Source organism: Hypomesus nipponensis, chromosome 12 (assembly GCF_054491055.1).
Source record: "Hypomesus nipponensis isolate SF chromosome 12, ASM5449105v1, whole genome shotgun sequence".
Lineage (NCBI taxonomy): Eukaryota > Metazoa > Chordata > Actinopteri > Osmeriformes > Osmeridae > Hypomesus > Hypomesus nipponensis.
In genome coordinates this window covers 4615001-4640309 of record NC_140372.1, presented here as the reverse complement: position 1 = coordinate 4640309, position 25309 = coordinate 4615001, and the positions used below count along the sequence as shown (strand labels likewise).

Sequence of the window (25309 nt, the reverse complement as noted above, 5' to 3'; positions counted from 1 at the left end):
GACTTCATGGCCTCAATTTGGAGCAAAAATCTACCATCTTCTGTCTGCGCACTCTTTGAGAAGTCCTAGGTATTCTCAGCCTAAGTAATAGGCTGGCAACGGCCTTTCTAGTTCGACCTTAACTCGCCAATTATTTGATATTGATTGATTTGTTATTGAATAAATTGACGAATACAATATCAGATGCAAATAAGGACAAGTACGTAATGATGGAGTTCCTCAGAGAAAAGTAGTTCATGGCTCATGCGAGGACTGAGCCGGAAGGTTAAACTTCAGTGATTTTGATATCTGGAACACAGTCTTTGTAGTGGCACTCAGTTTGTTCAGGGAATGACTTGGAGCTGCATCGAACTGAACAAGCCTAGATAAATAAAAGACATCGGTAAAGGCATATTTGTAATTGTATGAGAAACTGGAGTTGACTAACATGCTAAAAAATCCTTATTTTGTGGTTATTTCTAAAGGTTCTGGTTGGTTTGTGCTCTGTCAGAGGGGATATTTGGCTGGCACTGAAAGGGGAGGGTGTGTGTCATGTTTGTTTATGTTGAGTGATTTGCTGTAATGGGCTCCTCGACTCAGTGCGTTATGAGGACTGACTCTGTGAGATAAATCCGCTCGCAGTGCAAACGTAATGTGATTTAGTGTGTGTGTGTGTGGGTCTGTGTGGGGTTTAGTGTTTGAGAATGAAAGACACCTGGATAACCTGCAGACAGCTTTAACGAGACAATTTTAATTAACCAACGTTGACCTTGCTGGTTTTTATCAGTGTTGTGACATGTTTTACCTGTAAGTGGTAATTGGGTGAACTTTCTGGAAAAATGCTACGGTTGCCTTCCAGTATTAGCACACCATGTTTCTAACCTCTGAAAATGAAATTATTGTTCTATTTCCAATGTAATTTGAGGTACCTGGTATGATTTGAATATGGTAAAGTGGTGCATAGCTCTGTGTGATATAGCTCATGTGTTCTGGTGTATGTTGTGTATGGTTTGAGGTGTGGATGTTCTAATTTAGTGTGTATGGTTCGAGGTGTGGATGTTCTAGTGTGTATGGTTCTAGGTGTGGATGTTCTAGTGTGTATGGTTCGAGGTGTGGATGTTCTAGTGTGTATGGTTCGAGGTGTGGATGTTCTAGTGTGTATGGTTTGTATGTTCTGGCCATATTGGGGGTGGTTGGCAGGCGGTGTGCAGCAGGTGGGTTCCATGCTGGCTTATTGAATCAGTGACATATCTCATGCTGTGAGCCTGCCTGCTAATGTCAGAGGTATCTGTCAATACACACACACACACACACCTTTTGGTCCTATCATAATTTCACTTTGACTCGCAAATTTGACTCTACTACGTTCTGTACTCTTTGTCTTCTCTCCGCATGCTAGTATGAGTCTTCTCCTCCTCCGCATGCTAGTATGAGTCTTCTCCTCGTCTCTGCATGCTAGTATGAATCTTCTCCTCGTCTCTGCATGCTAGTATGAATCTTCTCCTCCTCTCCGCATGCTAGTTATGAGTCTTGTCCTCCTCTCTGCATGCTAGAGTCTTCTCCTCACTAACCCTAACCCGCAAGAAACTGATTTGGAATTTGCCCATATTCTCCATCCTCTTTGCTAAGAAGCCGGACCTAAACTGCATACGAGAAAGGTGGCAGTCACAGTTTGAGTGTCTTTGCACGTCCTGTTTGACAGCTCTCACAGCTGCATTGGTCAAATTCTGACGTCTCCATTAAGCTTTTGACAGGCCCCTCTGCTCATGTCTACAAACGTAAAACAAAAAGGTGTTACACAGAAGCATTTATATCCATAAAAAGCCCTGATTTTTTTTTTTGTGTCAGAAAGAATCGATTTGGATTCCGAACTGCACCTTCCAGAACTGAAAACAGTTCTGCCCAAAAACCTTTTCTCAGAGGATTCTTCTTCTCTTGTTTTTCCTATTGTAGCTCTTTTTAGTTTTTAGATTGATTTGCCCTTTGTTTTCTGAGTATCTGTTGTTGTTCCCTCAGTACAGCTCCCTGCGTACCTGGCCTGATGTGTCCTGATATTTACACCCGGCTGTAAGAAACAGGCTAGATCCTCTTTCCCCCTAATAAGGCCCTGTGAAAAGTACTGTCTCTCAGAGAGTATTGGAGTGCTCCTTCTAATAAGGGCACTGGCTTTGTCCAAAAGAAGCTTTCTTATAGGCCCTAATGCAGTCAGGCCATGCGCGATATATTGAACACCCGCACTGCAATTTGCTTTGATATGGAGGTGTACTTAGCAAACACACACACACGTAAAAGAGCAAGAGTGTTAGAAACCACATCAATGGCCCTCACCTCCTTTCTGCTCATTATACCCCAGGTTGTGGTGAGTTTGTGGTGCCCAAATGTGGAAGTTCTTGTGTAGCTGCAGGGCCTCAGTGGAACTTCAAGCAGTGGAACTCTGCTATCAGTGCTTCTGGTCTGCATGACTCTGACCATAAAGCTGTTGGAGCAAGACACACACACACACACACACACACACACACTGCTAAAGCAATGCCACGATACTAGATGAGATACCTTCACTGCTGGCCTAAAGCTTCAAGCTCATATATGATGTGGTGAAACATGTTGAGGTTGTGTGAGTGCTGCTGTTTCTCCGTTACATAGCTGCACGGTAATGTTCTTTCTTGGATCTTTGTTTGGCAGTAACATCAGCCCTGTGGGTCTCGTTATCGACTGTTCAACCACTTTCAATAATGTCCAGTTTGACAATGTGCAAGACGTGGAGCTACTGCACACAGGGGCGGTAACAGGGTATCCAGGGTTTCCCGCACAAAATGTGTTAGTTAAGGTGGTAGGGTGGGGTTTGCCGGTGGAGCAGCAGTAGTGTATTCTATTGTGTATGTATTCACATTGAAATTCAGACATTGACTTGAGCCCCTCAACTGTATGGATAACTAGTGTTGCAAATAACCAAGACCCAGAATGTCAAAATGCAAAAACACAAGTATTAACACATTGGGACAGGTTCCTGTTTGGGACGGTTAATTTTACATAGAGCTAGCATTGGCCAATTACCCGTCATTCACAAAATCACTTTGTTTCAACAACTGCATAGAGCTTACATGGGCTTGTATGGATTTGGTCCTGAAATCTGATGAATCTGATGGGTGTTGACTGAGACTCAGTGGGGAAGGCTCAGTGTTATAATCTGTGCTTCTCCATATGATTTATCTGGTGTTCCTCTCGTCTCACACACAATTTCTTTGTCACCCTCTCTCCCTGTTTGGCATGACCTATCTTGTTAGATGCCTCCGTGTCACTTGAGAAGTAGTTTCAGGGTTCCACAGGCTAATTTAAGCCTCTGGCATCAAAAAGATAAAAGCTTGCATAGACTAGTTACAAGTGGATGTGAAAGGTCCTTTCTTCCCTGCGTGAGTGGCTGCAAATGCAGATCTCTGACATGTTAATTGGCTCTGCGTATGTCCAAGGTCACGTGGATCCTCAGCATATGAACATTCATACATATGCAAATCTTAAAACTTAATCATCTCTTCATATTTATGTGCATGTATGTGTGTATTTTCTTCAGGCAATACTTTAAAGTTATTGCGATGTCAAATTGTAAGATTATTTATTACGTTCCATTACTCTTCAAAACTCGGATTTTAATTGGCTTAATTGGAGAAGTGCTTTCATTTCGGTTTAGCGTCTGTGATTTTACTTTAAGTTCAACCAAATGGTTTTATTTGTTTAATATGCAATCTGTAAATTCACCGTCGCCTCCCGGTGTGTCTTTCTCGATAACGAACGCCTGCGAGTGTAGAGGCGGGATCGCATCATCTTATTAGAATTTGAATATTCTAAGTACACTGTAATTTTTGTCAACCAGCTCAGCTGCGCTCGTGTTTTTAAGATCATCATCCATAACATTTTGAAGCAGCAGGGATCGAAAGACGAACAGTGTCAATGGAAGATTTCATAGTATACCTCCCAAGTGCTTGCCTGGAGCCTTCCCCTCCCTCCTCAAACCCTTTCCCGCTTTGTTATTGACCTCCACTTGCTAGTTTTCCACGAGCCGTCCAGCTAGTTACCCTCTCTTTCCTGTCGATCAAACCGATCAAGTCTGTGTTTGTTGTTTTTCCTCCTGGTCCAAGTAAAGGTCTTCTCCTGGGTGAGCCGCTGATTGATCTCAAGCAGCACCACGTTTGCTCAACCGCGCTTATTTGTTTTGAGTTCTCTAATGAAGTAGGACTGATGGAGAGAGTCGCATGGCCAAGCCCCTGATACGTCGCAGTGTTACCTCAACACCCAGCGCGCGCGCGTGTGTATAGACGCTTGTCTTTGCTGGAATGTGTTTACGTTCCAGTGAAAGAGCATGTACACCTCCTGAATTAATAGCGTATGTAAATGTTGCGCGCCGGAGAAGGTTACAGTTTGAGCGATTGTAATGTGCACCATCTGGGCGGCGACTGAAGCGTCTCCGAACAGAGTCGTGCGGTCGGACTGCTAAATAACCCATGACCTCTCCGAGACAAACAGAGCTACATTAGCAGCCAGTGGCAAGGTTAGCCCATGCCTTGACAATGATTCTTCTCATGGCCAGTGAACAGGGTCAACGCGGTGGTTAAAATAGTTGAGAGTGAAATCACCCTCGGCGCAGAGATAAATGATGCAGGGACGCTGTAGAACGCTTCATTTCCTCTTCACTTGTGTGGAGCGAAGTAATGAGAGTTTTTGAAGTAAATTAGGGATTTGAGCAATTGGAATGGTCTCAACAGGAGACGTTGCAGCCTGTAAGTCTGTGACTTGCCTAATTGACCCAGGATGAGAGTGACCTGCGCAAGGGAATAGTTAGCAAAGCTGTCCGTTGGATGAAAGTTTTTTGGAGTTTGGACTACTGTGGTATCAAAATAGATTTTGATCCCATTTTCAAACAGTCGACGCCTAATTGCCGTCAAATTTAACATTCATGCAGCAGACATGTGTCTACCTATAGCATAAATTGTCAGGAAGTGGGCGTTGGAGAGATTGAGTTATTCACTCGCTACTCCCTCTTTGGTTCAATAATTATGCATCCAATTATCTTGTCATATATACATATATGCACACATTTCTTCCTCGCTCTGTGGGTTAAGCGGTGAATTGATCTGAGGGGAGAGCTATTACTTCTGGACACATGGCGATTGTTCAACCTCCCTTCCCGAGTCTATTCTTTATTTCTCCCAGCACCCTATTTCTTTCTCTGCCCGCGGAGTAAAAATGTTCTTGCCAGAAAGTCATTAGCGCAGCCGCATTGACAGTTGGAGGTGTTTTATACGTTGCGTTGTGGATTTTATGTTAATTAAAGGCTGGCCGTATTGAGTGATGTGCCTGGGTGTTTGAGCGGAGTGGTATACGCGCTCTGGAAAAGTGGAAGTCTCCGAACCTAACCTTTTCCCGTCAATAGTTTTTCATGCTCAGATTGAAATAGTTTATTGGATCCACTCTTTTTACCACTTTGTGTTACACAGGAAAGAACACCGTCTTTAAATTTGCAGCTTTTACAAGATCATCATGTGTTGGGTCATGTGTGACGGATTCAATCGTGCCACTCAACGTGGGAGAACTTAACTGCAAAGCCAATTTAATAGGAAGATTGCAGAGGCGACTACACGAACATACACAGATGGTTGTCTCTGATTGACAGAATAGAGACGCTTTGGTACCAACAAGTCCGCAAAAACATTGTCTCACTAAATGGCGTAAAACTGTTGTTTAGTCACTTAAAGCCCTATGGCGTACTTTCGCAACAAACAATTTAATTCGCTACTATGATTACACTTATGTTTTCTGTAAAGTGAACTATACAACGGCAAAAACATATTAAACTCTGATCCAATACATTTATATTTTGATTAAATGCGTTTGTGTGGAACCCTTTAATTCTTGCTGCAGATCAAAACTCTCTGCTGTTGAGGGGAAAATCAAAATCACAATTCCAGCTCGATGTGTTTTCCATGGAGAAGAAAGCTATTTCTGTAACCATGGGAGCTGGACCTTTGTTGATCCTGGCCGCCCAGTGCATGCTGGCAAAACCTGCAGTAGGACGACATTAACCTACAAATGTACTCAAGTCCCTCTGAGAAATCAGGGCTTAGTCTAAGACACACACACACACACACACACCAATCTGCAATAGGCTGATACATTGAACTTGACTACTACGTCCGCAGCCTATTTAGCTGTACATGAAGACCATGTCCCGGCTCTCTGGACTTACACATTATTCACTTTTACCTAGTAGCTAAGGGACCCGACTACTAAACAGGTGCATATATTATCTGCTGCATATCATGAATTACAATTGTGCCATAAAACAGTGCAGTGAAACCGTATTTGGTGTTTGAGCCAAAATGGCGTCTGATGTTACTGTTGCTCGGGGCAACTGATCTGGTGTCACGCATCGAGAGCCTCTAATAACATCTCTCTTCACTGGGCCACTGTTGATGATGTAGTCAGTGATATACTTGGGGATTGTGGTTGAGATTGTGGCTTGTTTCAATGGAAGTGACTTGTAGTCTGATGATGTTGCATCAGTGCCACCTCATCTGACAGCGGTGCTTCACCTTGTGACCTCCTAACCATTCCCTCTCCTCTCCCTCCTCCTCTCCTCTCCCTCCTCCCTCTCCTCTCCCTCCTCCTCTCCCTCCTCCTCTCCTCTCCCTCCTCCTCCCTCTCCTCTCCCTCCTCCCTCTCCTCCTCCCTCTCCTCCTCTCCTCCCTCCTCCTCCCTCTCCTCCTCTCCTCCCTCCTCCTCCCACTCCTCCTCCTCCTCTCCCTCTCCTCCTCCTGTCTTCTCCTCCTCCTGTCTTCTCCTCTCCCATAGCACGTGAGCATCAGACACCTGACCGGCGACGTGGTGAGACTCTTCATTCTCTCTCTTACGGCTGCTCTTCTTTCCTTTTTTATTTCTTCCACTTTCTAATTCATGTCTTGTCCCCTGTTTTAGCTTCCTTGTTTTTTGCTCAAAAACAGTGTGGACGGTCAATGTCCCTGTCATCATCATAACATCCATCAAAACATGACCGACCGACCGACCAGTTTAAAGGCAGCATTACCTTTCCTTGCTCCCTGTTCTGACCCCCCTCAGGTTCCTCCCCCCTCTCCTCCCCTCTCCTCTGCCTGACCGGCCTGCTTTAACATGTTCAGGGGTGTTGCTCTAATGCGCCTCCATCTTTAATGTGGGACCTGGCAGATGCTGTCAGAGGAAGGGGTGCGGAGGTTGCTGTTGAAAGCCCTGACGTGGGTGAACAGGTGTGGTGATTTGGGGGAGAGTGAAAGGGACTTGTTTCTTCAAAGGCTGCTTGTCGGTCGTGATGGTCTAGTTCAGAACAAGCTGGTCCCCTGCACTAACACTAATGCATGTTTAACCAATAATATCTCTCTGTCTGTCTTCTCTCCTGTCTTTCACGTATTTTCTCTCTCATGCCCTCATTCTGGTCCTCTCTCTCTCCCTGCTTGTTTATCTCTGGGCTGTGTGTTTCTTGTGCGCTGGTTAGGCTGCATGGTCTCCCTCAGTTCGTTGCTAGCTATTTAAAGTGTCAAAAATGCCTTGAAAGAAAGAAAAAAATGTCCTGCACATAAAGCTGATATGTTATTAGAGATGGAGGATAAAGAAAGGGAGGGAACACGAAATGGATCAGTAATTCCACCTCCCACACGCATTCACATGTGCACACACACACACACACTCCCGTCGTGACATCTGTTGCTGATTCCCGTGGCTAAGATGCAGTGATAACAGCATACATCTAATCTCATTACACAGTTGATTGTCATGTGAAAGTCTTCCTCTCCCCATCCACCCGACAGCATGAAGCTATCCTCTGTGGTGGATATCCAACAAGCCTTAAACCCTGTCCTTCTCTCTCACTGGCCACACGCCACATGGAGAGAATAGGAAGCCTGTTAACGCGGCAGGAGGAAGTTGTTCTTGTTGTTTTGGGAGCGGATGTGGGGGAAGTTTGGGCCGAGGAAGTGGCCTGTGCTCTGCCTGACTGTGTTCAGCACGGGGCTGATCCGGTCCTCACTGTGCTGTCAGCACGCCCGGCCGTGAGCCTGTGTTTACCTGTCTGGCCTGGTGCTGTGAGGATTCTTACCTTTTTCTTTGATCTTTCTCTCCATGTCTCTCGCTTTCACCTTTTCTCTGTCTGTCTCCCTCTCTCTCTCTATCTAGCTGGACAGGTTTGCCAGTATCCGTATCCCAGGCAGCAAGAAGGATCGCCCTCCTCTTCCTCACCTCAAACCTTCCTCCTCCTGCGACTGGTCCTCCTCCTCGTCGGCCGAGTTTGAGGAGCTCTCCTCCAAGATCACGTCTGAGAAGGAGATCCTGGCTCTGTTTGAGAAGATGATGGTAGGTGTCCGAAGGCTCTCTCCAGGCTCCTTGACAGGCTGACAAACTTCTTCTTGTTTGGACGTCTGTGGGGAGAAATTGAAGATGGCTTGAATGCTGAGTGAAGAGTATGAGACAGGCAGATGGGCTGGCGGGTATATTCACACACACACACACACACACACACACACACACACACACACACACACACACACACACACACACACACACACACACACACACACACACAGAATCAATAATCCGTTTGCCTGCTTCCCTACCTCTCTGTCTCTCTCTTTTCTAACTCAGAAACCAAAAACAGCTTCAGCCACAGGCGATGTGGGTGGAGATGTTCATCCACACTGTGTTTACCATATCATTTTCTTTCGCTTTTGCAAAAGTGCACCCGTCTTCCACCGGATTTGCTTTGACATTGGTAACTATTTCAAAGTGGCCACGTTTGTTACATCATCTTATTCATTTGGCTCACTCCACTTGCAAGCTCAGTGACAGCCAATAGTCTGACTGCAGCTAATCCCCACTCCATTTTTCAAGTTTCTTCTTTACACATCTCAACCCTACACCCTCCCCCCTTTGTTAAACTTGTCAACAGATCTACCAATAAGAAGTTGTCTGTCCTCTCGACTCTGAGTGTGTGTGCGTTTTCTCTGCACAGAGATAGATCTACTAGCACTACTTCTGAGGAAATGTCAACTGGAATTAACTGGCTTGTGTCTGGTTCTGACCGACAGATACACACACACACACACACACACACACACACGCACAACCTCGTCTGCCCTGACCATGAGCTAAAGAAAATTCCAGAAATCAAGAATTTCTTTTACTCAAGTTGAAAACCCAGGGTCATGTTCTGAACAATGTTTGTCACATACAAAGCCTCCGCTGCTTTGAAGGGACATGGCTCAGATCTGTGGAAGCAGAAAGGAGTTTGAAGTCTTCTGCAGACCCAGCAATCACAGCTGCTTTCTCCCACGCTTCTTCCCAAGGGTGACGGTCTGGCCGGCCACCTCAGCGCAGTCGTCATCTGCCCCTTCCAGGACCTCTTCCCTCTCTTTTCAGCTGTCTCTCTTCCCTCTCTTTTCAGCTGTCTCTCTTCCCTCCCTTTTTTTTTTGTCTTTCTTTTCTTTATCTATCCAATTATGTTCCGTGTTGCTTTCTGTTAGTAGCTGTGTGGGAAGCTGGCTGGAGCCCTCAGAGAGGGCTGTGATGGAGCACTGTTGAAGTAGGGGCTGGAGAAATCTCTGACGCACTCGAGGGAGATGTGTGTGTGTGTCCAGAGACGGATGACAATCTTCCTTTTTAACATCAGTCTCCATCCGAACGTTTGAAAACTTGACCCATCCAGACCGCATGTGTCCAAAAACACATCGTTCTCTCCAACATCACTCTCACGCGTAACCTATTTTGGTTTCAGGAGCCACGGTACATTAATTCGTCCTTTTTACAAAACGGTCCCCTTCTTTTGCCACGGGCAAAGTCACCTTTTCTGGCTGAACCCCCAGGAGATCATGCTATCGTACTGGCGGGATGTGAGAACACTGCCAGTCTCTCTCCGCCTGACTCTGGAACACATAAGGTCGCTCTCCTTTCTTTTAGAAAAGACACCGGCCTCTTTGACTTTCCCTCCAGGAAGCGAAGGCGTCCGGTAAGGGGAGAGAGGTGAGGAGGGGAGATGATCGCCGCTTAAGGCCTTTTTATGCTGTGTTTTTTTTGGGGGGAGGGAGTTCCACGTATGGAGCCATGTGGGAGGGGAGGGGGTTGAATGACTCTGGAGGCTTTCGGGTGTTGGCTTGGTATCACATGTAGCCTGAAGCCTAACTTGATGTCCCATCCTCTCTGTTTTCACTCTTTCTTTACTTTCATCTCTCTCCCTTTTTCTCGGTCGCTCTCGATCGTTCTGTCTCTCTCCTCCTCCTCTCGCTCTCTCTCTCGCTCCCCCCCCTTTCTCTCTCTCTGTCTCTCTCTCCCCCTCTCTCTCTCTCCATCATGCTGTGTTCCCCAGGAGGACATGAACCTGAACGAGGACAAGCGGGCTCCTCTGAGGCAGAAGGACCTGAGCACCAAGAGAGAGATGGTTCTCCAGTACGTCATCACAGCATCCAAGGCCGTGAGTCCACAACAACACACAAGCTCACACACTGTTCAGGTGGAAAAGCCTCCAACCCCCGTGGGAAGCCAGATGTAGAAATAACCCAGTCCCTTAATGAACAGCCCCTCTCACACACACTCACTGTCCCCAGTCTTTCACTGCACACAGCGCTGCCTGGAGGTCATGTGTGCTTCTCCTTCTCTCGTCTGAGGGAAAAAAAACAGGACAAAGAGGTTCTGGGGAGGAGGGGCCGGAGTCGCGGGGTGTTACCGGGGTCCGTCGCGGGGTTCTGTCGCCGGGTTCTGTGGCCGGTTAAACACAGTGTTTTGCTTTAATGGCTGCTCTCGGTGTCATGGCGTCCTCCCCGTTCCTGCCCTGAGGCTCTGGAGCAGTGTGGTGCCGTGCGGGAGGCGAGGAGATGGCCTGTCATTTCACTCTCCTGTCACGCATAACCCTGCCCCTCTCTCTCTCTCTCTCTCTCTCTCTGTCTCTCTCTCTCTCTCTCTGTCTCTGTCTCTGTCTCTCTCTCTCTCTCTCTCTGTCTCTCTCTCTCTCCTTCTGTCTGTCTCTCTCTCTCTGTCTCTGTCTCTCGCTCTCTCTCTGTCTCTGTCTCTCTCTTTCTCTCTCTCTTTCTCTCTCGCTTTAGTGTCTTCCTCCCAGCCTTGGGTGACGTAACCGGGGGACTGAACATTGATTTGCAATTTACAATCACACTTTTGCTCTGGCTGACCATTTTTAATGTTATATATATATATATATTTATATATATATATATATATATTCTTTTTTACTGTTTGGTAAATTGCTTGTCGAAGCGTGACTAGGCTATAGCTGGCTGTGAACTAGAGGTACTGAAGACGGGTCTGAACTGGGAACACTCTTAACAGTCTCCAATGTGAACGATGTCCTGTTGGTTTACACTCTGACAGGGTTTCCCTGAACCATAAAAGTACATTTGAGACTTTGAAGGCTGGATAAGAAACACATTTGCAACTCGGAATTGGTTCTGCTATCTCCTCCTCATTTTAGACTACCTGCACCTTTTCCTGTTTTTATTTTTGCTCCATCATTCTCTCTCTCTTGTTCTTCCCCTTTTGCATTCTCTCTTCTCTCTCCATCTCCCACTTTCTTTGGATCATTCTCTCTCTCTGCCCAATTCTCAAAATTTAACTGAGAAACAAAGTTGTGAGTGTTAAATTATACAGCGCTTGGCAATCCTCCCGTGAGAATGTAATTATTTTTGAGTGCCATAAGATATTGGCTTATTCCTTTTCATGTAGTCGGGCGTAGGGGTGGGTTGCTATCAGGATTGGTCGTCCTTGTTTTCAGAAGCGAGCCCTAACCTTTTCTCTCTCCCTCTGAGTTCACACCTGGAGAACTTCGTGATCAAACTGTCAAGGCCCAGAGAGGGCATTTGAGTCTCCTACCCAAGAAGCCTGGTCTCACATCGTTTTGTTTGCTTCTAAGAAGAATAAGAAAGGCCACGTTTTACACATTGATTTCAATTACCCTGAGGGACCAAGCCCTTTAGAGGGCTGCAGTGCTGCCACAGAAAGTCAGCCTTTTGGATACAACTATTAAACATTTATGGTCCTAAAACGTGTATTTTGGAGCATTTCGAAGGGGTTTAGAGATCGATGAGGACGCCCAGCTGTACCTTCATATGGTGTTATCCATGACTAGCACTGAGAGGATTTTTGAAGTTGATGTAATTTAGCCAACTGTTGCTCAGTAGCAGTTTCTCCTCTGCACGATTGTCTGAAAACTGTGTACATCATGCTTATAATAGGGGAATTTCAGTCGAGACAAGCTTGAATACAGTTTTGCTTTCATATCCAGGCAAGTTCAGTTCTTACCATAAGCATTGTGTTTTGTCAAGGTGAAGAAGCAGAATGTCTGTTTTGACAAAGCATCCATGTCTCATCTCACTTTAATGAGTTTAGCGTCTTTGTCGCTGGCCTATTTTCGATGAACTGCATTTGGACAGTTCTGTTTTCATCCTGCCGTCCATTGTCCACATGGTGTGGGAGCAGCTGTTAATCCGACTCGCACACTGTAAAACTATCTGGAGTCATTGTTCCAGGTCCCCTGTAAACTGGGGGGGTGATACGGTATGTTTGATGAGCTTCTGCTTGCATGTGTGTGTGTGTGACCAGTGTGTGACGAGCCTTAAGCGGAGCCCTTGTGATCTGCAGCGTCCGTGTGGAGAGCTGCTGTTTTCTTGTTGCTTGTTCGGTCCGTAAGTAATCTTACAAACGTCTTCTGACTTAATTATGATTCAGACGTCAGCCAGACTCGGAGGATGCCTGTGGCGTTCTGGAGCCGTTTCCATGGATATTTGTTACTTGTTTGTGCATCGCTAATTGGCTCACACTGGTTCTGTGTCTGTCTCTGTCACATGGTACAGACAATTAATGCAAGTGTGGGGGGAAAAAAGTCCTTATTGGTGCAATCGTGTTCTCTTTTTCCCCCAGGCTGTTTAATCCACTTTGAACTGTAGGCTAGAACAAACCAATTCATCAGTTGACCGATGCTGAAATGAGTGTTCAAAAATCACAATCGCTGCTTGCATGCAACGGCATAGTCAAGTAAATGTATATTTAGAGTCAAAATGAGGATCACACATGGGAGCGCAGAGGCAGCACGGTCTTGAATGATAACGACTGGTAAGTGAGATCATTGTGATTGGAGGGACCTGACTCACCCTCTCAGTGATTAGAGGGGGAGGGAGAAAAGGGGAGAGAGGGAGATGGAGGAAGAGAGAGCTCGACAGACAGTGTGATGGGGGGTGGGGTGGAGGTAGGTGAGGGAACGACCGAGAGAGCTAGTGATTCATTCATTAAAACAAAGGCAACATCATCCAGCTCATTTCTGTTCCAGGGACTGTGCTGGTGTAGCGACTGTGATTAGACAGCTGCTGTGTTCATCACATACATTAGGAGGGAGGGAGAGGAGGATGGGAAGAGAGAGGGAAGGCTGGGGTTTGGAAACCGCTTGGCCTCTAATTGAAGGCTTGAACACAAGTCATGCATGGGTAACTGTGAACACCCCCTTTATTTACAGACTATAATTTGGAGATGGGAAGAGGAGGGGGATGCCAATTGTTGTCCATTTAATTTATATTTCTTTACCCCTGCTTTTATTTGTTTACGACAACGTGACCCTGAACACTGTGCAAGTCTGCAGAGAGTCAGTCTGTCTCGGTCTCTGTGGCCTGTGGTAGGATCTGGTTGGTCGAGGCCTGCTCAGGGATCAGCTCATCTCCTCCCCCTCCTCTCCCTGGCACTGGAGGTAGACACAGCTGGGAAGGGAGGATGGATGGATAAAGAGGGAGGAATGATGGAGGGAGGCAGGGAGGCAGGAAGGCAGCCCGCAGGGAGGAGAAGTGAGGGAGGTGAAGAGGAAGTAAAGAACGGAGTAAAGTGAACGAGCCTGGGAGGGAGAGACTGACTGAAGGATGCGGGGAGTGATTGATTGAGCGTCGGAGGAGGGGATAGGTAGAGGAGAAGGAGGTGAACAGACAGAGAGAGAGAGAGAGAGAGTGATGGGGCGTCCTCCCCTCCTGCCAGAGAGCTCGGTACAGAGATGTCATGCGTGAGGCGTTCCCTAGGTGTTTGTCAGTCTGCAGGACGCGTGCGCTGGGTCGATGAGAACGCTAACCTCCGCGCGCACGTCGCCGGAACAAACCGGAAAGAACCGGTCAGTGCCAAGGTGAGCTGGTAATGGATGTGTTGATGCAGCGGAGCTGAAACCACGCAGAGACGGCCAGGGGAGCGACACGTGCAGGAGCTCTCGCTCTCGCCACGGGCCTGGCCGCCCTCTCGCCTGGAGCACAATACATCACAATAAAGAAGCGGCTGCTCTGCTCACAGTACCTCTCCTCGCTCGCTCTCTCTCTCGCTCTCTCTCTGTCGGCCTCCACCTTATGTATATATATATATATATATATCTCTCTCTTTCTGCCTCCACCTCCCTCTCTCTCTCTCTCTCTCTCTTGGCCTCCCCCTCTCTCTTGGCCTCCATCTCTCTCCCTCCTCCTCTCTGTCTTTTGGCCAGCACCTCTCTCTCTCTCTCTCTCTCTCTCTCTCTCTCTCTCTCTCTCTTCCTCCCTCCTCCTCCTCCCTCTCCCTCCTCCCCCTGCTGTAGTCTCCAGTCCAGAGTGTGGTGCAGTGTGGTTCAGTGTTCTCAGTGAGGTGGCAGGGCCAGATGAAGACGAATGACCTGAAGCTGCAGAACTCACAGAGGTGTGAGAATGGAACCACGGTGGGAACAGTCAAGTCCACATGAGACATGATGTCGTGTGAGTTTGTAGTTTGACGACGTTTTTGAAAACTGATTAAAACTTAGTGTTAGGACAGTCATGGGATTGGCTCTGAAAATGAAAAGCAGTCTACCAGTTCTGTTGTATCCTGACCCCAGTCAGTGTTTGACAGAGCATTTCTTGAGGAATAGTTGAGATGACTTCAACCAGTAGACAGTCTTCCCTCAGAGGCCTGGAACATTCCTTATAGGTGACCCTTATCCAGCTTCTGTCTGAAATGTCACTCTTGCCAATCTGCAGCTCTGTTGCCATGGTCCAGTACAGAACCACAATGGAGCCAACACTGACCCCCTCCTCCATTATCATCAGCTATGTATTGTGTAGTGTGATGTCAGCTTGCCTACTTTTCTGGAGAAATCCTTTTGAGTCCTGTCTTCATTTATCCACTGCTTCGAGGACGAGTCCAGGTTGCCAGTCTCTTATACAGCATCTGCCCCAATTACACACTGGGCTACACAGAAAGCAGTCCTGTGTCGGTCCAAGCCAGCCCTTAATTGGCCTCAGTGTTGGTGTTCCTGCTTGTAGGAAGCTCTCAAAAGCATGTATGCTTATTAACAGGATGAAGAATGGAGCCGAAACAGCTTTTTCTGCGAAACCAGGAAAATATTTTCCTTCCCTACGGCTGGGCTTGTTTCCTTGAAATGAGTAGTGCGGATGGCATTTTAGCGCCAAGAAAAATTCTCTCTCGTGTTATTTGAGTTTCTCTTTTGAGGTTGAAGCCCTTCGGTGCTCGGTCTCCCGCTGGGGTATTCAACCTGTGAACCTTTAGGATCAGGTGGAAGTGGCAGATGTCTGTTTTTCTTTTGTCCTTTCCTACTTTTCTCTGTCCACTCTGCCCTTTCTGTCTGCAGTGAACGATGCGTAAGACTAGAGAAGACTGCACCCACTTGGGTTGGGAATCTTTTGGTACTGATTCAAATCGATTCTTGTGGTCACAAATCGATTAAAAATAATTTCCAGATTTTTTACGATTATGAATCAACATTTTTATTTTATTATTATAAATAGAATATTATTACGAGAAAACAACCAAAAGCATTTTTGAATTGCTAGAAGACTGAATCGTGATTGTAACGGCAGACTCGTGAAGGGTTACCGTTGCATAATGAGGGACAAGACACCAGATAGCTTCAAGTCAAATGATAAGTATTTATTTACACCAACAAAGGATAAGGATAACGATAAGCAACAAAATAGGGGTATGAAGAAGGTCATGTTCGATGTCGTGCATGAGTGGGTGAACGAATGCATCAATATGTTAGGATACCAAAGTCAAAGTGTGAGCGTGAGGGAGGATATCAAACCATAGTGCCTAATGAGAGAGTGAGAGAAAGAAAGAGCCCTTTTATAGCCCCACCCTAAATACAGGTGCAGATAATAAAGCGCTTAGGCTCCGCCTCTGCCCGTGCACTGGCTGGGTGAAGCCTGAAGGGGCACAGGTGGGCGTCACATGATTCAAATGTGAATCGATTTCCCCCCCCACCCCCAGTGTCCACCTTAGCCCTGCCCTGCTCCATGACGACAGAAGCTCCTCCACACACCCTGTTAGAAGCCTTCTCCTTCTCCCAAGTCTGTCTTTCTTTCTGCTCGCCGGGAGACGGGTCAATGTGCTCGACTCCTAATTCCCTCCAAACAGCGGGAAGTCGCGGGATCGCCGTTGGACAGCGCCAAGTAATCAAAACTGCATTTACTTGACTAAACCCTCTCAACCCAAACCCTGGAAGGTGTCCCCAAAACTAATTTGCTTTGGAAGGGAAAGGGTAAGCCAGGACTGCTGGAGAGCTCAACATGACCAGTGAGAAATGCAGCACTGGCAACCGTGTTGGTGTGTTGGTGTGTGTGTGTGTGTGTGTGTGTGTTGTGGTCTTTGTGCAAAGCCATTTAATTTCGACAGAGCCATGTCCAGGTCTTAAGGGCTCTGAGCTAACGGATTGTGCAGCCCTGAGACTGGAGGACCATCTCTGTCACTGTGTTGGCCTGCCAGCCCTCCAGTCAAGACTGCAATAGCACCACAAGTCAACTTAATGCTTCTACCTCGGCCGCGGGGCTTCGGATCTCTGTCACCGGCCCCGTTCTGCTTTCTTTAAAGAGCCCCTTTCATGATCTCATTTCACCCGTTGTGGTGAAGATGTCAATACTTTGTAATTCGCTTTTATTCCCTACATGTCTTTCTCAGTCTTTTTGTATCAGCCAAAACCTGTATAAATTATATATATATATATATATATATATATATATGAAATCTCTTTTCTTGAACTGTTCTAACACTGCAGCAAGGTTGGTGTGTCCAGGTGAGCATCTACCAGGTTCTTACTGCAGCCTCACTCCAGCATCAGTGTGTCAGGAGGTGGATGAAGGATGGAGCCCCACCAGCCCACAGCTACGCTGGCTACAGGAGGAAGAGGAGAGGCCATCAATAATTTGTGCGTGCCGAGGATTAGAACCTAGCTGCCTCTCCTATATTTCCTCTCGCTCTGTGTGTCTGTCTCTTTGCCTCCTCCAGCCCTTTAGCTCTTTCTCTCGTCACCACAGCAAACCCTGTTGCATGATGGGAAGGGGTACCGACTGTCCAGTAGCAGCGGTGTTAGGCCGTAATTCAGAAGGCCTAGAAAAGGCGTCTGTGTTGGTGTAAGCTCAGGGGCCAGCACCGGGGCCAGCCCTGAGACTGGACCAGTTGATTATTGGACTTGTAACAGATCCAAGTGGAGAAAGCGTTTCTCAATGGAGCTTGGAGCCTGCTTCTTCATCTTGAGTCTTTTGAAAGTGATTTTGTGTTGATCGTGTGGCTTGACAGATTGATTCACTACTCTAGTGGGATCTTCTTGTTACTCAGACCGAAGTTTGTGATACGGCTGTGCTGTTATGGCCAGAAGCCGCCTGGATGTTGCAGTCAAACTACCTGAGTTCATAGACCTGTGTAGAGTGGGTTGTCTTATGTTGCTGTTTGCATGGCTTCATTCATATTTAATGTTGTCTGCTTATTTCTCTTTGTCTTCCGCAGTACTTGTGAGACTAGCGAACAGATGGAGTCTCAATCTCACTCTAGAATGAGGCTCCATAAGACAAACGGCTCTGGTATCATTTAGGCTTAAGTTCTACCTTTTGATTATGGCATAGCTATTTAACGCACTTTATTTAATGCACTAAAACAATATATTTATTCATTCTAACTTTGTCTGGGATCATGAAAACTGCTAACGACGACCCATGACTTTTCTCCCCCGTGTGTGTCTCATTAATTGGACCTGGTGGTGGAGATTCCTGATGATCGTGCGAGATATGAGAAACCACAGATATCACCTCCGCGTGGCTTCCACTTCAAGGTGTCTCCTCACTGTCTCTCTCATGACAGCGTTTTCAAGGGCAGCGTGCATGCTGAAGGTACCTGAGCCCGAGGGCAACTCTGTCTTTACCAGTCGTTTCTGAAGCCAAAGCTAATTATCTCTCAACATTGACCTGCCTTTGGTAGCAAGGGGAATCAGGGAAGACACCTACAAGACTCAGGGAACTGGGCCAGCAGCGTCTGTGTGTGTGTGTGTGTGTGTGTGTGTGTGTGTGTGTGTGTGTGTGTGTGCGCGCATGCATGCACCTGTGTTCTTGTGTGTTTTACCGTCCTTCCTTCTGATATCCTATAGAAGTGAGTGAGAGGGGGAGAGAGAGAAAGAGAGGGGGTGATAAAGCCCTCCAAAGCAGCTCCTCTTAAATGTCAGAGTCATTACAGATTCTGTGTCAATATATCCTGAGATCCCTTCTTGCCATTTGTCTGTGCCAGGCCAGGCAGATCCCTCTGCGGTATTAAACCCCATCCGTCACCAGCCGCTCTAAAACCCAGGCCAGATCTCCACCTAATCTCCTAATGCCACCACAAAGAGGAAGTGCCCCTACAAACCACCAACCGAGCCCCTCGACACTTGATTCATTTCTTTTAAATGTATTTATTTTTCATTAAACCACTTGACATTTATTCTACGCTGGCGCCCCTCCTCCCCGATCCCCCCCCTCCCCCTGCTCTCTCTTCTGAAGTTTGTTTTAAATCTGAAAGGGTTTTTAAAAGTTCCTAAGAATTGTCATTTGCCCTGCTGGTGAGAAGGGGCCACTTGCCTTTCCGCACAGGAAACGGAAGCCTTTCCTGTTTTAAATCAGAGTTTAAATCAGTGGTATTAGAGCCTCATAAATGAGTACAAAATATCTGGCCTCTCCATTATCCCCAGTCTTAATACTGAGAGGATATTCTCTCTTTCTCCCTCACAGGAGGGGTAATCCCCTTAATTCAAACACCTCCTGTCTAATTTTTGTGCCATTTAAAAAGTTTAAGGTATTAAGTAGGTAGTGCATCTCTTTCCCCTCTCTGCTCTCTCCACCTCCTCTCAGTAGGTAGTAATTAGCTCCACTCAGATCTACCAACGCTTCTTAGCTCCACAGATGAGCCCCGTCACCAGATAGATCCCAAAAGGTTAATTAGGCCACCGCTGTGTGGATTATTTTAGTAATTTGCCCTGGGATGTCTTAGGACAAATGTAACAGTTCTCTATCTCTGGTTTGAGCACCTCACCGTTATATAAACAGTGACTGTACTGTATTAAGGATCCATCAGAAACGTTTGAGTTGAAAATGGAACGTTGACGCAGTTTTTGGCAGCCTGAATACTTCTGCATTGTTTGTAATGCGTTGCAGATTAACGATTTGTGCTACCGTGAGAAGCGCTGTGCCTGTTTGAATGGTTGGACGGTTCCTTTTCAAAAATCCTTATGCTTCTCAAGGATGTTGATTACAACTGCATGCTGCAGTGGAGAAGACCAACACCTGACACCACAGTCAATATGGCCCTCCCACAGAGTCTGCAGAGAGAGAGGGAGATGGGGAGAGAAGATAATAAAGTAACACAGATATAGATCATTGATAAAGACCACAGAACTCCCTCTAGCTGGTATTGTATTGTATTGGCCTCCCCCCAATCCTCATGTCAATGTGTTTATACAGAAGCACATTTGGAAAACCGAAAGACTGTTTGGGTATTGAGTTGTGTTGAGCGTGTCTTTATTATTTAGATAGATATTGTTGTTAGTTGTTATGAATATTATGAATGCCCCAGTAAAGATCAAGCGATGGAGGGAGACAGGGAGACAGAGGGGGAGATGGACTGAAAGACGGGGAGAAAGGGGGGGACTGACAGGCAGGGGGAGAGTGAGAAATGGTGTTTTAACTTGACTATGTTTGTTTGATCTAGTGCACCAATTCATGGTATTTTTCCCCACTTGTCATTTGCTCCATTTGATGTGATAATACATTTTATTTAAAGGTGCCTTTCTTACCACTCAAGGACAAGGATCTGTGCCCAGTGTTGGTCTATCCTTCAAACTAGTGGCAAAGTAGCTGCCAGCTCCTTCCCACCTGATAGATTCACCTCATAAAGCCAGGCAAATACAGTCCCTCCCCCTCTCTCTCAGCCCTGGGGCAGAATATCAGAGACCTCTGCAATCAAAGAGACCGACAAAGAAGAGAGGCACTTTCATCAGAGGCATGAGGGCAGCTGGCTCTTTAGTCCAGACCGCAGCCCCTGTCTCACATCCAGGCATGCTTCACCTGACATCAGCCTGTCTCACATCCAGGCATGCTTCACCTGACATCAGCCTGTCTCACACCAGGCATGCTTCACCTGACATCAGCCTGTCTCACATCCAGGCATGCTTCACCTGACATCAGCCTGTCTCACACCCAGGCATGCTTCACCTGACATCAGCCTGTCTCACACCAGGCATGCTTCACCTGACATCAGCCTGTCTCACACCCGGGCATGCTTCACCTGACATCAGCCTGTCTCACACCCAGGCATGCTTCACCTGACATCAGCCTGTCTCACACCCAGGCATGCTTCACCTGACATCAGCCTGTCTCACACCCAGGCATGCTTCACCTGACATCAGCTCCTGTCTCACATCCAGGCATGCTTCACCTGACATCAGCCTGTCTCATATCCAGGCATGCTTCACCTGACATCAGCTCCTGTCTCACATCCAGGCATGCTTCACCTGACATCAGCTCCTGTCTCACATCCAGGCATGCTTCACCTGACATCAGCCTGTCTCATATCCAGGCATGCTTCACCTGACATCAGCTCCTGTCTCACATCCAGGCATGCTTCACCTGACATCAGCTCCTGTCGCAGGCAGGACACATCCTGCCCTCCAAACACCTGCTCAGGTTACCACAGGACCCACTGCTGTGACATGGAGCTCTCTTCTCTGGTGTTTTAACAAGGGTTGTAGTGTTTGGAGAGAATGATGGTTTTATTTGCCTGGGAGGGAGTGGGTTGGTTGCTGTTTGGCCGACATTAAAAGATGCTAAGCTGCTTTCTAGATGCTTCAGGGCCAGGGGTTCGCAAGTCCTGGCTCTGCGGAGAGTCCTTGGTCTGCTTCATTATGTAGGCTGAGTCTGTACCAACTGCAAAACTTTCACTTCAGCCTTGCAGTGCAATTTGCTTGCCATATCTTTCCCACAGAAATTGCAGCCTTTTTCCTATCAATGTCCCCTCTTTACTTTCTCTCTCTCTGCCCCCTCTCTCTATCTCTCTCTCTCTCTCTCTCTCTCTCTCTCTCTCTCTCTCTCTCTCTCTCTCTCTCTCTCTCTCTCTCTCTCTCTCTCTCTCTCTCTCTCTCTCTCTCTCTCTCTCTCTCTCTCTCTCTCTCTGTCTGTCTCTCTGTCTCTCTGTCTCTCTGTCTCTCTGTCTCTCTCTCTGTCTGTCTCTCTGTCTCTCTCTCTCTCTGTCTCTCTGTCTCTCTGTCTCTCTGTCTCTCTGTCTCTCTCTCTGTCTCTCTCTCTCTCTCTGTCTCTCTCTCTCTCTCTCTCTGTCTCTCTCTCTCTCTGTCTCTCTCTCTCTCTCTCTCTCTCTCTCTCTCTCTCTCTCTCTCTCTCTCTCTCTCTCTGTCTCTCTCTCATTCTATTTTTCTTTCTTTTCTATTCTCTGACAACCTTGTCTCTCTCTCCCTGACTCTCCTCGCGTCGTGTTTCTCTTCCTGAACAGCTGCCCTTTATTCATCTGAGATCTACAAGGTCACAGTTTCCTGCTCTCCACTTTCAATTTGGAGTTTGCCACGGGGGGGACCCAGCAGACGAACAACTGTCAAGTCAGAGTCCAGACAAGTTTCCTGTAACATACTCCTGCTGCTTCCTCTGTTTATACGGCCATCTTGGAAGGAGAAGACCCCCAGCAGGCGACCTGCTTTCCGCCCCGGGGGTTCTGGCCTTCGTGCTTGCGAGAGTTGGTTGCGCTGGCTTTGGTTTCACTTGTGAAGCTCTTTGTGGTGTTGCACGGAACAGGGAAGCGCAAACATGCTACTTCCTGTTGGTAGTTTGCTCGACTTCCAGATCTTGCGGCTTTTTTAAAGGGAAGTAGAGGCATTTACTCAGTGCCTTGGGAACGTGTTTGGTTTGCAGAGCCAGATAGGGGAATGGGAGTGGAGAGAGGGAGAGATAGAAAGTCTTTATTTTTATTTTTTATATTGCATCTCCGCACTTAAGATAAATTCTTTATCTGGTAATTACGAGGCAGCTATCGTAATGGAATGTGTGTTAAGGAGAGCAGCGCTGCATTCCAATGAGTGGTGTAGTTGCCTGGAACAATCAGATGGTCCAGGCAACATGGTGCAGCCAGGACGGCTGTCCACCTGGAGACACACCCTCCCTGTCCCTCTGGAGACACACCCTCCCTGTCCCTCTGGAGACACACCCTCCCTGTCCCTCTGGAGACACACCCTCCCTGTCCACCTGGAGACACACCCTCCCTGTCCCTCTGGAGACACACCCTCCCTGTCCCTCTGGAGACACACCCTCCCTGTCCCTCTGGAGACACACCCTCCCTGTCCACCTGGAGACACACCCTCCCTGTCCCTCTGGAGACACACCCTCCCTGTCCCTCTGGAGACACACCCTCCCTGTCCCTCTGGAGACACACCCTCCCTGTCCCTCTGGAGACACACCCTCCCTGTCTCTCTGGAGACACACCCTCCCTGTCCCTCTGGAGACACACCCTCCCTGTCCCTCTGGAGACACACCCTCCCTGTCCCTCTGGAGACACACCCTCCCTGTCCACCTGGAGACACACCCTCCCTGTCCACCTGGAGACACACCCTCCCTGTCCCTCTGGAGACACACCCTCCCTGTCCCCCTGGAGACACACCCTCCCTGTCCACCTGGAGACACACCCTCCCTGTCTCTCTGGAGACACACCCTCCCTGTCTCTCTGGAGACACACCCTCCCTGTCCACCTGGAGACACACCCTCCCTGTCCCTCTGGAGACACACCCTCCCTGTCCCTCTGGAGACACACCCTCCCTGTCCCCCTGGAGACACACCCTCCCTGTCCCTCTGGAGACACACCCTCCCTGTCCACCCGGAGACACACCCTCCCTGTCCACCTGGAGACACACCCTCCCTGTCCCTCTGGAGACACACCCTCCCTGTCCCTCTGGAGACACACCCTCCCTGTCCCTCTGGAGACACACCCTCCCTGTCCCTCTGGAGACACACCCTCCCTGTCCACCCGGAGACACACCCTCCCTGTCCACCCGGAGACACACCCTCCCTGTCCACCCGGAGACACACCCTCCCTGTCTCTCTGGAGACACGCCCTCCCTGTCCCCCTGGAGACACGCCCTCCCTGTCCCCCTGGAGACACGCCCTCCCTGTCCCCCTGGAGACACGCCCTCCCTGTCCCCCTGGAGACACACCCTCCCTGGACTCCATCAACATCCTGTCTGTCTCCCTTTTACATTTTTCATCACTCTGTCTTTCGAGGAATTGAAAGAAACGGAAAGAGAGAGGCATGGCTTGATTTTTGTGTCTTTGCAGCAGCTCTTCCAGCCTGTGTTTGTGGGGCTTGCCAAAGCCAGGGATGTCATTGGTTGAGAAGCAGAGTGGTGGGACGTTGGGACTGGGTGTTCTGAGTTGTCCAGGGCATGCTGAAGCACTGTCCCTCAGCACTGCTTAAGGCCATCCTAGAAGGGACCACAAGGTGTGTGTGTGTGGGGGTGTGTGTGTGTGTGGGGGTGGGTGTGTGTGTGTGTGTGGGGGGGTGGGTGTGTGCATGTGGGAGGGGGTGTGTGGGTGGGGGTGCGGGTGGGTGTGTGTGTTCGTGCGCAATGGGACTGTTTTATTTTAAAAGTATGAGCATGTCTTTGGTTTTGTATGTGTGTTTGTTCACAGTGGGAATGGGTTCTGGAGGTGTGTGTGTGTGTGTTTCTCAGCGTGTGGTTGTGATTAGCAGACACTGAGGCTCTGGCCCTGGCTGGGAGTCCTCCTGCTGGGAGCCCTCTGCAGTGCTGTCCATAACAAACATCAGCAGCCGTCAGACGCAGAGTCATTTGTATGTACTGGACACTGATACTCTGTCGGGCTCTTTTATCCTCCCTCCCTTCTCTTCTCTTCTCTCCTCTCCCCCCTCCTCCCTTCTCCTCTTCTCCCTTCTCCTCTCCTCTCCTCACCTCTCCTCCTGTGGGAGACGATGTGAGCCTCAGAGCCCATGCAGGAGACATGGCCTGACACTAAGACTGCACTCAGAGAGCAACAGCAAGCAGTGATTTGACTGGCAGGCGTCTGAGATGAGGGCGTGCGTGTGTGTGTGTGTGTGCTAACAAGTGCGTGAGATGCGTGGTCCTAGTTGGCATGCAGCAAGTCCTGTCTCCAGTGTGGCTGGGTGTTGGTGGTGGAAGGCCAGGGTAATGAGCGTTGCTGTTTGATGCCAGCCCTCCGGCGCAGGGCTTTGCTCTCCACGTGGTCAGGAAGTCATGAACGCCGCCGTCTCCACTTCCTGCCACGCCACTGAGCCCGCTCTGAGTGCAGACCGTCCTTACTATCGAGGGTGAGACTGCACCGTGGCAGGTGAAGTGCATGCTGGGATTGAACCCCCTGAGAGGGTGACAGGGTACCTTGCTGCTAGCAGACTGGAACCATGAACCCATCCTGCTCTGTGTTCTGTACACTACAGGCATGCTAACTCCTCACCTCCCCCCCCCCCCCCCCCCCCGATCTGTTTGCATGCCTGACACCTGTAGGCAACTAGGCATCCCCCAAATATATTCCATCTGCCCACAACTTTGTCTGTATCAAGAGAGACCGACTGTGTGCTGGTCGCTGAAGTTTTTTCTGGGGTTAAACCTCACCGTGGCGATATGGGACGCTGGTTCTTTTAGCAGCAAAAGGAAGGAAGAAAAAACAAATCGAAAGAAATGTTTATTGTGATTCATGTTTTTGAAAACGGCAGTAGCCGGAGGTAGATAGAGCTTGGGTGTTTTTTCTCTCTGTACGGTTGTTTTTCTTGTTTTTGTTTTCATGCTGTACTGTAGGCCCTTATCTACAGCTGTCAACTGTGTGGGGTTTGTGTGAGGGGGAGAGAGAGAGGGAGGGAGAGGGTAAGGGAGTTCAAGGAAGAGAAGGAGGGGGGGAGAGGGAGAAGGTGAGGTAGAGAGTTTGAATGAAGGAGAGAGAGAGAGAGGTAGAGTGGAAGGGAGGGAGAGAGGATGAAGGGAGAGAGTGACAGGGGGAGGGGGGAG

The 25309-nt window shown here is 48.2% G+C and overlaps 1 pseudogene across 1 annotated transcript in view; it reads left to right on the top strand.

The window, feature by feature from the left end:
- The window catches only part of LOC146260737 (protein diaphanous homolog 3-like), an 89411-nt pseudogene that overhangs the window by 8658 nt on the left and 55444 nt on the right, over positions 1-25309 (top strand). Inside the window, exons 2-4 of the transcript XR_014724815.1 lie at positions 6823-6855; positions 8173-8349; positions 10355-10459. The product of XR_014724815.1 is annotated as a protein diaphanous homolog 3-like (transcript). The remainder of the gene's footprint in view (positions 1-6822; positions 6856-8172; positions 8350-10354; positions 10460-25309) is intronic.